This window comes from Rhinoderma darwinii, chromosome 8 (genome assembly GCF_050947455.1).
Source record: "Rhinoderma darwinii isolate aRhiDar2 chromosome 8, aRhiDar2.hap1, whole genome shotgun sequence".
Taxonomy (NCBI): domain Eukaryota; kingdom Metazoa; phylum Chordata; class Amphibia; order Anura; family Rhinodermatidae; genus Rhinoderma; species Rhinoderma darwinii.
In genome coordinates this window covers 66,099,534-66,114,342 of record NC_134694.1, presented here as the reverse complement: position 1 = coordinate 66,114,342, position 14,809 = coordinate 66,099,534, and the positions used below count along the sequence as shown (strand labels likewise).

At 40.7% G+C, this 14,809-nt stretch overlaps 1 protein-coding gene across 1 annotated transcript in view; it reads right to left on the bottom strand.

Moving 5' to 3' along the window:
* The window catches only part of LOC142658693 (G-protein coupled receptor 143-like), a 160,321-nt gene that overhangs the window by 130,488 nt on the left and 15,024 nt on the right, over nucleotides 1–14,809 (bottom strand). The window lies entirely within an intron of this gene.

Here is a 14,809-nt window from a genome sequence, read left to right as displayed (position 1 = left end):
TGTAGATCTGATATTGTCATTTATATCTTACATTGCACATGTGGGAAGCTATATGTTGGTGAGACCACCCAAGAATGTAGGCATAGGCTCAGCCAACATAAATACACCATGACAAAAAAAAGCTGGATTTACCTATTCCACAACACTTTGAAAAACATTGACACAATGTTTCTCAATTGGGCTTTAAAATTATTGATGGGGTCCCTGAGTTACGCAGGGGAGGAGATAGGGAAGCAATGTTGAAAAGGTTGGAGATTCGTTGGATCTATGAGCTTGATTGCTTAGAGCCAAAAGGCTTGAAATTAGGAATTCAAAATTTGCTCTCTTCTAGTTCTACTCTAATATACGTGTCTATACCATGTTGCTGTGGGCTTGTTTTTAAATTTAAGCGCTTAGAATCTTAAGTTATGTACCTAAGTCATACTGATAGGTTATGATGGTTTTATGATCTCTTTGTTATCTTATAATAAAATTTACTGTTTTTTTCTTTTTTTAGGATTGTTACACCTGTTGGGATCTTGTAAACTCTGAAGATGGAACTCCAAAGCAATTTGATAAAGAAATATTTTTTCAACTGTTCAATACCTCTCTGCCATAGTGTATTTCCTCCTGATGTCATTAACGTTAATAAAATGTTCTCTCTATATGGCTTTTGGTTACATGCATATAACTACATTATATATTATAATATTTTCCCTGATGCCCTCCGCATTTGCGCTGACCCACACATATAGGGTCGTTTCCATTGAGACTATGCTTTTAATGCATCTATTGCCACTTTGTGTACTTATAAAGTAGGTGATTTTCCCATTTTTCACTTTTTGATATTACCCCATGATCTGCTTTATTGCTAGATCGTGGGGCGCTACGAGTGGGTTCAGTTTGGGTTCCCTCTAGCACCTGTTCTGCTATAGACAGACACTTACTGCTATATAGAACTATGGGTTAAAAATAAATGTAATTTATTGAATAAGTGATCCTTAACCCCTTCCCGACATATGACATACAGTTACTTCATAGTCGGGTAGGGTGAAGTATGGAGCGGGCTCACGGAGTGACCCCGCTTCATACGATGCTGGTGTCGGCTGTATGTTAACTGTTTAACTCGTTCAACACTGCGGTCAATAGCGACCGCAGTATTTAAATTGTTAGAAAAGGGGGGAGACCTTATAATAGCTCATCACCCCCCCCCCCGCAACGCAATCGCGGGGGGGCGATGGTTGCTTCGTCTGCCTGGGGGCCTAATGAAGCCCCCCCCCCATGTCCGCTGCCTCCGGCAGGGCTTAATAGATGCCTGTCAGAATCACGATATTCTGCAATACATTAGTATTGCAATATATAGTGCAAGCGATCACTGGTTGAAGTTCCCTAGGGGGACTAAAAAAAAAGAAGTTATTTCCCCCTAGAGCATAGTAAAAAATTAAATTAAATAAACATAATTGGTATCGCTGCGTCCGTAAAAGTCTGAACTATTACAATATATCATTATTTAACCCGCACGGTGAAAGCCGTAAAAAAAATAAAAAAAAAATTGTAAACGCTAGAATGTCTATTTTTTGGTCACCTAATCTCCCACAAAAAAAAATGAAGTAAAAAGTGATCAAACCGTCGCATGCACACCAAAATGGTATTATTAAAAACTACAGCTTATCCCGCAAAAAATAAGCCCTCATACCACTTAATCGATGGAAAAATAAAAAAAAGTTGTGGCTCTCGGAATTTGGCAACACAAAATAAATTCTCTTACACTTAGGTTTTTACTTGTAAAAGTAGTAAAATATAGAACTATTAGAATATAGAAAATATTTGGTATCGCCGTAATCGTATTGACCCACAGAATAAAGTTAACATGTGGTTTTAATTGCACAGTGAATTCCCTAAAAACGGCACGCAAAAAACCATGGAAGAATCGCTGTTTTTTTCATTTTCTACCCCACAAATAATTTTTTTCCCGTTTCCTAGTACATTATACGGCAAAATAAATGGTGCTACGAAAAAACGACAACTTGTCCCGCAAAAATCAAGCCCTCATAGTACTATAGCGACGGAAAAATAAAGACGTTATGGCTTTTGGAAGGTGGGGGGGGGGGGGGGGGGGGGAGGGAGGAAAAAACAAAAATTAAAATCTGAAAGTTGTTTACGACGGGAAGGGGTTAAAAAGATTATACTACTATAGAATGAAATGGACTATACTTAAAGAGGCTCTGTCACCAGATTTTGCAACCCCTATCTGCTATTGCAGCAGATAGGCGCTGCAATGTAGATTACAGTAACATTTTTATTTTTACAAAACGAGCATTTTTGGCCAAGTCATGACCATTTTTGTAGTTATGCAAATGAGGCTTGCAAAAGTCCAAGTGGGTGTGTTTAAAAGTAAAAGTCCAAGTGGGCGTGTATTATGTGCGTACATCGGGGCGTTTTTAATACTTTTACTAGCTGGGCGTTCTCATGAGAAGTATCATCCACTTCTCTTCAGAACGCCCAGCTTCTGCCTGATCACGCTGTGACGTCACTCACAGGTCCTGCATCGTGTCAGACGAGCGAGGACACATCGGCACCAGAGGCTACAGTTGATTCTGCAGCAGCATCAGCGTTTGCAGGTAAGTAGCTACATCGACTTACCTGCTAACGCCGATACTGCTGCAGAATCAACTGAAGCCTCTGGTGCCGATGTGTCCGACACGATGCAGGACCTGTGAGTGACGTCACAGATCTGCACTGCCAGAAGCTGGGCGTTCTGAAGAGAAGTGGATGATACTTCTCGTCAGAGCGCCCAGCTAGTAAAAGTATTAAAAACGCCCCGATGTACGCACATAATACACGCCCACTTGGACTTTTGCAAGCCTCATTTGCATAACTACAAAAATGGTCATAACTTGGCCAAAAATGCTCGTTTTTTTAAAATAAAAACGTTACTGTAATCTACATTGCAGCGCCTATCTGCTGCAATAGCAGATAGGGGTTGCAAAATCTGGTCACAGAGCCTCTTTAAATGATCCTCTTCAATTTTCTAATCTATGACATCTGTTATGGTACACGTCTGATTGAGCATGATATACTATGGAGTATATATGATGGCAGATAAATAGTTAACTGACGCTACTTCCTGTGTGTTCGGAGTGTGTAGCCATGTAATCAGCACACGAAGCGACATGTTTGCGGTCACGTGAGTGTGGTTACTAAGCAACGGCAATGTTATGACATGTACTGAACCCTGCGCATGGGCAGTAGGGATGGCTGAACGCCATTATAAAAAATTTTAAAATCAACAAATTTTGACAGCTTGCTTGACTAGATGGTCCAGTTATCCATCTACCAGGGTATTGTAGGTTTTATTCACATATGAATGTACTTATATTGATGCATTTTGTTTATCAAAATTATGCAGCACCTGCATTGGCATTTGTACTCACTGCTGTGATGTCATTTCCTCTATATAAACTGCACATAAAGACTTTATTTATCGCTTGAGAAAGACCTTCACTTGGGTCGAAACGTCGCTATTTATGGTGAAATAAAGACACCTTTCTTTGATACCTTGATTACTGCGTGTGCTGTGGTCTCTCTAACCATTCGGAGGTATAAATGGGTCAGAAGTCAAAATTACTTTAATGGCCTCTACACCTTTTTCATGGGGAATGTTGGTATAGAGGGCGGTTACGTCAGCGGTTAGGAATTTCACAGGGGATGTGATGTGATTCGTTTGTAACTCCCGTAGACCTCTAATTAAATGCATGGAGTCCTTAAGGTAGGAGGGTAGATTAAGTACAAAATGGCTGTAAATGTAAATCCACGAAATGGGATAAATTGCTAGCAAGAGATCCAATCCCTGAAATACTAGGGCGACCAGGGGGATTGGTAGAAGATTTGTGTATCTTAGGAAGGTGGTATATAAGTGGCATAGTCAGGAAGGGGACTTTTAGAAAGCGCCTTTCTTTTTTGGTGATGAGACCACCAGAAAAGGCTTCCTCGATCAGGGATCTATATTCAACCACATAAAGAGGTATTGGGTTGACTGTTCATTTTTCATAAAATGTACAATGTGACAAGAGTCTCATAGTTTCACTTATATAACAGATTTTTTTCTTGTATAACTATTCCATCACCTTTATCTGCAGATCGAATCACAATCTGATCATTATTTAGTAAAGATTTGATAGCTCTTCTTTCAGCTAAATTCAAATCATCAGGATAATTGGTTGGTCTTTCAATAGTTTTAAAATCATTGCCCACATTGCCAGCAGCTTGCGATTTGCTCTTTATAAATAACACATCAGAGTTGTCTGACTAAGCACAACTCGTATAGGGGAGCATAACTTTGTTACCTTTTTATACCGTTTATCAGTTTTACCTGCACTATGTTAGCGCCGTCCATTCTCTTTTTTCTACAATACAGATTACTACTAACCAGGCTACTCCTGTTCCCATTGGAAACAGCACCTCGTACTAGAGGTTTCCACGACCACGCCAGTCTCTACAGCTGAGTCTTGTGGAAGTGTCTTCCCTCGTGCAGTGACACATTCTGCTCCGCTATCTCCTTTTGGTTGTGACTTACCCAAAAGGATTTAACTTCTTCACAAACCCTTATCTTGAACCATTCAAATATGTTGGATTTTAAGGACAGGATTCGTTGCCGCAATCTCCTGATAGCTCAAACTATTGGAAGAATACCCGAACCAGAGACTCCCATGATATGTTCAATAGTGTAGATGTTACGCACTAAGAAAATGACTGACTTGTTCCTGCTTTTAGGGGATATGCTCAAAAATGAGGCCACACATAATAACTGTCGTTTTCTACAATTATATATTGCGGAAAACATTTCCGAGGGGTCTGAGATTGTTATTGAACACTCCTTTTCCTGCTGATTCTACCTTTAGTTTAGATTGGTTTGAATATATAGACCTTTGTACAAAAGTTTTTTTGGAAAAACTCCACACTAAAATAACTGAAATTTGTGAATCCCTCACTTTGAAAATAGAAGGCATTAGGTGCCAGCGGAATATTGTGAACATCCAGATTTTTACAAACTGGAAACATTTACCAAATATAGGCACTAATTTTGAAAAAGACTGTTCTTTAAAAAAAAATAAAAAAAAAACAGGATTGATTACTCAACAAAAACTGGGTGAATAGGAAGCGGATTTAATTAATTCAAATACTGATCATAGTTCTACTAATGACCATTCTAAATTTCAATTACATACGAAACACCCCATGTCAAGCAAACTACTTCAAAACAAAACCCCGATTCCACATAGAATTTTTAAAAACCATAACCCTAATAGAAAAAGTCTAGTTGAGGACACGCCATCCAGTCGCTGCAATCTTAACCCTCTACCCCACAAAATGCAAATACCCCTAACATCTATTTCCTCTTCCATCCAGTGCAATCAACCTAGCACAGTCTCTGTCCCTATTGCCCTAAATAATCCTTTAGGCATGATCACCATCAATGGTTTCAAATCATCTGGTTTGGATGCCCATCTTTTTAACCTTACTCTGACCGACTCAAAAAAAAAATTCCACCTCCCTTGTCCCCTCTGTTCCATGACTCTATAGAGATGCTAAATTCAGACAACATATCCCGCTCTCTACTCCAGCTATCCACAAACAGTATACAACATTCCTTAGAGTTATTCAATTTACCAACTACACCTTCCACTCATCCCCAACATATAAAATACAACTAACCAGAAGTGCTTCCGACCATTACAGTATCAGTAATTATACTAACAATGAAGGACCTATTTTATCCATGGACACCTATTCAGCTGTATCTTTTTTAGGTCTTCCCTCCAAATTAACAATGCCCCCAGTTACCCCATCAGTCAAAACTACAGACATCCTGATACCATTCATCAAGAGTCCAAAAATTCAAACAATTACAAGTTTCTTTCCCACAATCCATAAAATCATGACAAAAAGAAAATTAGAGGTCGATACCGAGGTAATAGAGGAGGCAGAAAACATCAGCGAATCAGTAAAACAGAAAAAACACAGAACAAAAGTAGTAAAATGTAAAATATCCACCTACAATTTAAACAAAAATGAAATTAGTCTCCTATCTAAAGAGTTATCCTTTTGTCCTGTAGCTCCCCCAGACAACTTTGAATTGTTCATGGATCTAAATAGGTTTGTGAGAAAATTGACAGAGACATTTTTCTATATCCCCTGCAGCACCTACCACCATCAATTCTTCCCCTTCACCTGTCAAGGTAGGTGTATTTCCGAAGTCTAATTTTTACCCTATACATCACCGTGGGTCCTTTCTTGAGACCTTTTCTACACTAGTGGGCAATGATTTTAAAACTATTGAATGACCAATCAATTCTCCTGATAATTTGAATTTAGCTGAAAGAAGAGCTATCAAATCTTAACTAAATAATGATCAGATTGTGATTCGATCTGCAGATAAAGTTGATGGAATAGTTATACAAGAAAAAAAACCATTATATAAGTGAAACTATGAGACGCTTGTCAGATTGCACATTTTATGAAAAATTAACTGTCAACCCACTACCTCTTTATGTGGTTGAATATAGATTCCTAATCGAGGAAGCCTTTTCTGGTGGTCTCATCACGAGAAAAAAAAAAAAAAAAAAAAAAAAAAAAAAAAAAAAAAGAAGGAGCTTTCTACAAGTCCCCTTCCCGACTATGCCATTTATATACCACCTTCCTAAGATACACAAATCCTCTACCAATCCCCCTGGTCGCCCTATTTCAGGGATTGGATCTCTTATTAGCAATTTATCCCATTTCGTGGATTTACATTTACAGTCATTTGTACTTAATCTACACTCCTACCTTAAAGAGGCTCGGTCACCACATTATAACTGCCCTATCTCCTACATAAGGAGATGGGCACTATAATGTAGGCGACAGCAGTGCTTTTTATTTAGAAAAACAATTTTTACCACGTTAGGAGCGATTTTAGCTTTATGCTAATTAGTTTCTTAATGCCCAAGTGGGCGTGTTTTTACTTTAGACCAAGTGGGCGTTGTACAGAGGAGTGTATGACGCTGACCAATCAGCGTCATGCACTTCTCTCCATTCATTTAGGCAGCGCATAGTGACACTGCGTTATTCACTATGTGCTGGCTTATACGGACACATTAAAGAGGCTCTGTCACCAGATTATCAAATCCCTATCTCCTATTGCATGTGATCGGCGCTGCAATGTAGATAACAGTAACGTGTTTTTGTTTTTTTTAAACGATCATTTTTGGCCAAGTTATGAGCAATTTTATATTTATGCAAATGAGCCTTTCTAATGGACAACTGGGAGTGTGTGTTCCCTTATTTCCAACTGGGCGTGTATTGCGTTTGTAACATCTGGGCGTGTTTACTTGTTTTACTAGCTGGGCGTTGTGAATAGAAGTGTATGATGCTGACATGCAATAGGAGATAGGGATTTGATAATCTGGTGACAGAGCCTCTAACGTTACTGAAGTGTTAACAGTGAATAGACATTCCTTCCAGCCAGGACGTTTCAGTATTACTCACAGCAGACCAAAGTGTAATTTCGCTGTAACCGGTCATTTACAGCGTGATCTCGTGAGATTACGCTAGCTCTGCTGTTAGTACCACAGAAACATTACCGAAGTATCGGGATTTTGTATGTTCTCTCCTTGGCATCTTATCCTGTATAAATAAACCGAACAGGGCATCACTCTACAGAGAATGCTACAGTGTGATACTGATGAATTTCCGTGTCTGTCTACCCTCAAATGCATCGTTATCCGAATTGAACGACAAGGCTGGATTCTTAGAGTACCTATAGCTCACCCAATCTACTCAGACACACACACAAAAAGTTGGATAGATTTTTTTGGTATTTATATTTTCATGAAACATGTTTATGGATTACATAAAGTGGCTAATTAAGGAGTACGAAAAAGGACATGCCTAGTAAGCCCGGAGGAAGTCAAGAAGGCGAAACTCAGGGTCGGGTAGAGACACTGCGTGTGCGTGTTTAAAATTTGTAATGAGCTGGTTTTATTTCTAAACGGTGTATAATAAAAGTGGATTCCATTCTAGCGTAAGTTCACACATGGCGTAAATACTGTGGACTTTCCGAAACCGATTTAGTTGTGGATAATCTACAGCATAATACAGTAGCGCTGCGTAAATACGGAGCGGAAAAAATGCAGTGCATGCAGTTTTGAATCCACATGTCAATAGTATTTCCGTAATCGCTGCTTATTTGTAGCGGGTTTTCCTCATTGAATGGCGAGGTAAAACCAGCAACAAATGGCAGATGTGTTTTGTTTGTGTTGAAGCAGCGATTCCGCCGCAAAAAAACGAAAACTCAAACAAAAAATAAATAAATAAATAAAACCTATACTAACTCAGAATTCTGTGTTTCTTCATCCAGGCCAGCCTCCTGGGATGACGTTTCATCCCATGTGACCACTGCAGCCAATCAGGCTACAGCAGTCACATGGTATTAGACATCAGGGACCCGCACCTCTCTAGATATCTCAACATATTTATTCTTTCATCAATCACATGGATCCCTTATAAAAAAAAATAATGAGGGGGTCGGACAACTCAGGGTGCGGTGATGGAGGGTTTCATAGAAACCGAATTACCAGGAAGTCTAAGTCTATTTTCTCACTTACCCTCCATGACAGCACCGCAGGAGGGTTATCAATTGAAAACATTAAGGGGAGGGACTATGCCAAAGGAAAGATCTTCAACGGAAGCCAAATTAAGTCCGTAGTGGTTAATGAATGTATGGACCGAGTATCACATCTTTCCGCCCAAGATACAGAGATTGCTCTGGTGGAGTGAGCTTTTAGATTTTCTGGGGGGGGATTAAGATTTTGGATCTGATACTTTTCTACGATTGCTTTCTTAATCCAATTTGCAATGGTAGCTTTGGAAGCTTTTTTGCCTTTATTTGATCCCCAGAACCGGACAAAGATTTTGATCTGCCCTCCAAGAATCTGTCAATTCTAAGTAATCTTGTACAGTTTTGCATTCATCTAATGAGCAAAACATCTCTTCCTTTTTATTTTTAGGATTTTACAGAAAGATGGAAGTACAAGGTCCTGGGACTTGTGGAATTCGTAAACCACTTTGGGTAGAAAGGTGGGGTCTGAACGAAAAATTATTTGGTCTTCCATAATTTTCAGATATGGTTTTCTTATGGAAACGGCTTGAATTTCTTCTACTCTGCGTGCCGTAGTAATGGCCACTAGAAGAGCTGTTATCCAAGTAAAAGATGGTCCATTTAACACGATATTCAGGTCCCAGGTGGGAACTAAAATCTTCTTCTTTAAAGATAGCCTGTAGGCTCCTACAAAAAAATCTTTTGATCCATCTGTGGGGAGCAAGACCCTGATTGAAATGAGATCTTAGTGCAGATATACACTAACATTCAAAAATTTGGGGTCACCCAGACAATTGTGTTTTCCATGAAAACTCACTTATATTTATCAAATGAGTTGCAAAAGGGCTAGAAAATATAGTCAAGACATTGACATGGCTAGAAATAATGGTTTTTATTTGATATAATAATTTTCTCCTTCAAACTTTGCTTTCGTCAAAGAATGCTCCATTTGCAGCAATTACAGCATTGCAGAGCTTTGGCATTCTAGCTGTTAATTTGCGGAGGTAATCGGGAGAAATTCCACCCCATGCTTCCAGAAGCCCCTCCCACAAGTTGGATTGGCTTGATGGGCACTTCTTGCGTACCATACGGTCAAGCTGCTCCCACAACAGCTCTATGGGGTGGAGATCTGCTGACTGCGCTGGCCACTCCATTACAGATAGAATACCAGCTGCCTGCTTCTTCCCTAAATAGTTCTTACATAATTTGGAGGTGTGCTTTGGGTCATTGTCCTGTTGTAGGATGAAATTGGCTCCAATCAAGCACTGTCCACAGGGCATGGCGTTGCAGAATGGAGTGATAGCCTTCCTTATTCAAAATCCCTTTTACCTTGTACAAATGTCCCACTTTACCAACACCAAAGCAACCCCAGACCATCACATTACCTCCACCATGCTTGACAGATGGCGTCAGGCACTCTTCCAGCATCTTTTCAGTTGTTCTGCGTCTCACAAATGTTCTTCTGTGTGATCCAAACACCTCAAAAACTTCGATTCGTCTGTCCATAACACTTTTTTCCAATCTTCCTCTGTTCAATGTCTGTGTGCTTTTGCCCATATTAATCTTTTCCTTTTATTAGCCAGTCTCAGATATGGCTTTTTCTTTACCGCTCCACTCTGCCCTGAAGGCCAGTTTCCCGGAGTCGCCTCTTCACTGTAGACGTTGACACTGGCGTTTTGCGGATACTATTTAATAAAGCTGCCAGTTGAGGACCTGTGGAGGAGTCTATTTCTCAAACTAGAGACTCTAAAGTACTTGTCTTGTTGCTCAGTTGTGCAGCGGGGCCTTCCACTTCTCTTTCTACTCTGGTTAGAGCCTGTGTGTGCTGTCCTCTGAAGGGAGTAGTACACACCGTTGTAGGAAATCTTCAGTTTCTTGGCAATTTCTCGCATGGAATAGCCTCCTTAATTTCTAAGAACAAAAATAGACTCAAGTTTCACACGAAAGCTCTTTTTCTAGCCATTTTGAGAGTTTAATCAAACCCACAAATGTAATGCTCCAGATTCTCAACTAGCTCAAAGGAAGGTCAGTTTTATAGCTCCTCTAAACAGCAAAACGGTTTACAGCGTTGCTAACATAATTGCACAAGGGTTTTCAAGGGTTTTCTAATCATCCATTAGCCTTCTAACACAGTTAGCAAACACAATGTACCATTAGAACACTGGAGTGATGGTTGCTGGAAATGGGCCTCTATACACCTATGTAGATATTGCATTAAAAACCAGACATTTGAGGCTAGAATAGTCATTTAGCACATTAACAATGTATAGAGTTTATTTCTGATTAATTTAATGTTATCTTCATTGAAAAAAAACTGTGCTTTTCTATCAAAAATAAGGAAATTTCTAAGTGACCCTAAACTTTTGAACGGTAGTGTATGTACTTTTAGCGCACTTGGTTTTAAACCCTTCAAGACCTGCTTGTAGGAAGTCCAGAATTTTTGCTATGATGGGATGAAGAATATTTGGTTTTTCATTTCCACACCAGGAAAGAAATTTCTTGCAAATTTTAATATATTTTGCATTGGTTACGTTTCTACTCTTTTGTAGCGTATTTATTACGGATTCAGACAAACCATTGATTGATTTTAGAATGGCAGCTTCAAAAGCCAGGCTGCTAGTTGAAGCTTTTGAGGGTCTGTATGTAGGATTGGTCCCTGGTGTAGGAGACCATGACTTATTGGTATCCATGGTTCTGCTAGTTTTAGACTGTTTAACAGTCCAAACCAAGCCCTTTTTGGGCAGAGGGGGGCAATTAAGATCACCTTTGTTTTCCCTAGCCCGATAATTTGTAAGGTCTTTAGTATTAAGGGAAATCGGAGGAAAATCATAAGCAAGTTGGAAACCAATGCACCCCTAAACTCTTTTCCCTTGGATTTAGGAAAAAATAAATAAAATAGGAGCTTTTGAATTTCTGGTTTGCAAATAAGTCCACTTCCGGAGATCCCCATTTTTGGGTTATGTGGAGATAGACTTCCTTTTTTAGGCACCACTCGATTGGATCCAAGTCTTTTCGACTTGGGAAATCTGGATGTTGGAGGAACATTTGCAGGTGGAGAGCCGAGAGGCATAATAGCAGAGGCTCTGCTCAAGAAAATATTTGGCCTGCTAGGATCTGCAGGGTTTTCTGTCTGGTACCTCCCTGATGTCTCAGGTATGCAATTGTTGTCATATTGTCTGAATAAATTCTCACGTTAGAGTTTTGGATACAATATTCTGTTACCTTCAGGGATTCCAGGGCTGCTCTTAATTCCCTGAAATTTGACGAGTGAGGACATTTGTTTTGGCCAAACGCCCTGAAAAGATCCTCGCTCTAGTGTTGCTCCCCACCCCCTTCTGCTTGCATCCGTAGTTATAGTTTTCACAGGATACTGGTGCCAATGGATTTCCCTCTTTAGATTGTTGGTTTTCAACCACCACAGGAGAGAGATTTTTACGGACCTTGTCAGTAAGATCTTTCGGTCTAGGGAAAGAGGAGATCTGTTCCACTGTGATATTAGGTTTGTCTGGAGTGAGCTTGAGACCACGATAATGCTTGGATACAGGATGTCATGGACCCTAGGACTGACATCGCCAACCTTATGGACATCTGCCTTTGTTGTAGTAGATAACTTATTTTTTGTTTCGAGATTCTTCCCCCACAATCTTGGCGTCATGGTTTATCCTGGTATGGTTTATTTTGGTTCAGGAAGAGGTTTCTTCCTTTTCCACCTTGTGGATAGCTCCATCTAACACTTTTTCATTTTCCTCTATAACTTTGTGACGGACCACAAAACAAAAAGGACTGCTTTTTCTTTGGAACTTTAGGTTCCAGAAGTGTCTTCCTTTTATCGGAAGCTCTCTCCAAAAGGTCATCTAGGTGCACATATTCCCCTTGGAAGGGGATGGCACAGTTTTATTTTTGACAGAGGCTCCCCTGTCCACATTTTTAGCCAGAGGGCTCTTCTAGTTGTCTTAGAAACCACTCCTGCTTCCCTTAGGTTAACATCTAACTGATTTAACCATCTATAGATGGATCTTGCGACACAGGTTGCCCCTATATTTTCTTGTAATAGGACAGAAGAAGCTTGCCATGACTTTCAATAGGCTTTTAACTGAAGAATCTAGGATAGTCTTTTTTCCCACTTTAGCAACCTGGATGTCCATTTTTGGAACTTTCATCCATTTTAATGTGTCTTCATCCAGTGGAAATCTATATTTTAATTCCACTGGCCAAGAGACTTGTTTTTCTGGAAACATTCATTCATCTTCAATGAGTCCTTGAAGATTCTCATGGATGGGAACTCAGTTTTTTTTTTTTGCCCGTAGTCCAGCAAACATTTCTTCCTGGATTGTACGATTTTTTTCTCTCTTCTACCCCATAGTGCTTTTTACTGCATTAAGAAGCTCTTGCATATTTTCAGTTCAAAAGTAATACTTTTCTTCTCTTTGGGGAGCAGTTTCCCTTCCTCTGGGATATCACCCGATAGAGAGGGAAGGTAACTACCCCCCTCAGACCCGGAATCCTTTTCTTAGGTGTGGGAGGGGGCTGAGAGGGAAAATATTCCTGAGAGAAGGAGACCAAAGAAGATTGGATATCCTGCTTGACCATTCCCTTAATCTTATGATGGTTGCTCCTCCCTGATGATATTCTGTGCAGGAATGGCATAGAGGCTTTTTGTTATTAGATAGTTTTTTGAGACATGGCACATTTATGAGATAGGGGGATCTTTTACTCACTGAACCAGAGAAAATCCAGGACTCCACATAATCAGGGCACTGAATTACCTGGCCATCAGAGGCAGACATCTTGATATAGACCCAACTCTGTCATACCTTAAATCCTGAAGTCCTAATGACGTCAACGCGCCCACCTCCGGGTACCGCCCCCTCTGCAGGACCAATGTTCTATTGCAGTTTTGCATTTTGGCACTCAAACGCTGTTCCGGGTGCCGAAACCATACGTTTTGGTCACGTGGCCATTGTGAGGTCAGATGACAATGATGCACCAAACTCTCCCCTGATACCACCAGAGGTGATATCAGATGCCTACAATGCGCCGAAGCATCCTACATTCCCCCAGCGCCGCCGGAAGTGATGCCAGACTCCCTGCACATGCCAGAATGGAGGTGAAGAAAAAATAAATAAATCAGCAAGCCTTAACCACTCCACCCCAGCCACAGGGAGATAACAGAGGAGAATCTGAGAAAAGCCAAGGCGATCTCCAATCCTATTGGAACACCAGGAGGCAACATGTAACCCCTCTGGAGCCTAGTTCGCCAACCTTATCTATCTTTCCCGCAAGAAGGAAGAAGCGGTATCGAGGGGGAGGAAGGGAATACGCCAGGAGGTACCTCTGTGTCCCCGACCTTACAGGGACAGGAAAACACTAGTCAGGAAGGGGGAGTGTGCTTTTAACCTCGGTGTGTTCCTATAGGGTCAAGGGACAATCTCTCCTGTGTTGGTGTGGTTCTGGTGACGATATGTAAAGACATCTTCCTATAGGCATCAATTTATGTATGGGGAAAGAAAAAAAAAACAAAAAAAAAACCAAGAGATCCTCCAGCTCACCGGTATCAGTGTTTGATCCTGGGTTTGCGTACGGATCCTTGTTGTGGCTTAGTCCGGGTTCCCACGGGTCGGAGACGCTGCATAAAAACGGTGCAGCAAATCCGACCTGGAACACGCAGTACGTTCCATCCGAAAAGACGCAACACATTGCGGTGCATTTTGTCGGACAGATTTTCCAATGTGGAAAACAGCGGTAAAAAAAGAGCTCATACTTACCTAGGCCGTTATGGCGAAGCGTCCCTCCCGTGCAGTCCGGTCTGGCCTCCCTGGATGATGCTGCAGCCCATGTGACCGTTGCAGCCTGTGATTGGCTGCAGCAGTCACATGGGATGCAATGTCATCCCAGGAGGCCAGACTGGACGAAGAGATGCAGACTTCTGGGTGTTTTTTTCTTTTTCCGTAGTTGCAATTTGTGCAACGTAATCGCTGCGAATACGCAGAAAAGAGTTGCAACACTTTACTTTCTGTTGCGGGATTTGCATCCCCATTGAATTCATTGGGGAAACCCTGCAACAGAAAATAAAGTAAAACTCAGCATAAATGGACATGCTGGGGATTTAAATTCCGCACCGCAGGTCAAAATATCAACGTTTGCACAGTTTTTTTTCCGCAGCGCGGGCATGAGATTTTCTAAACCTCATCC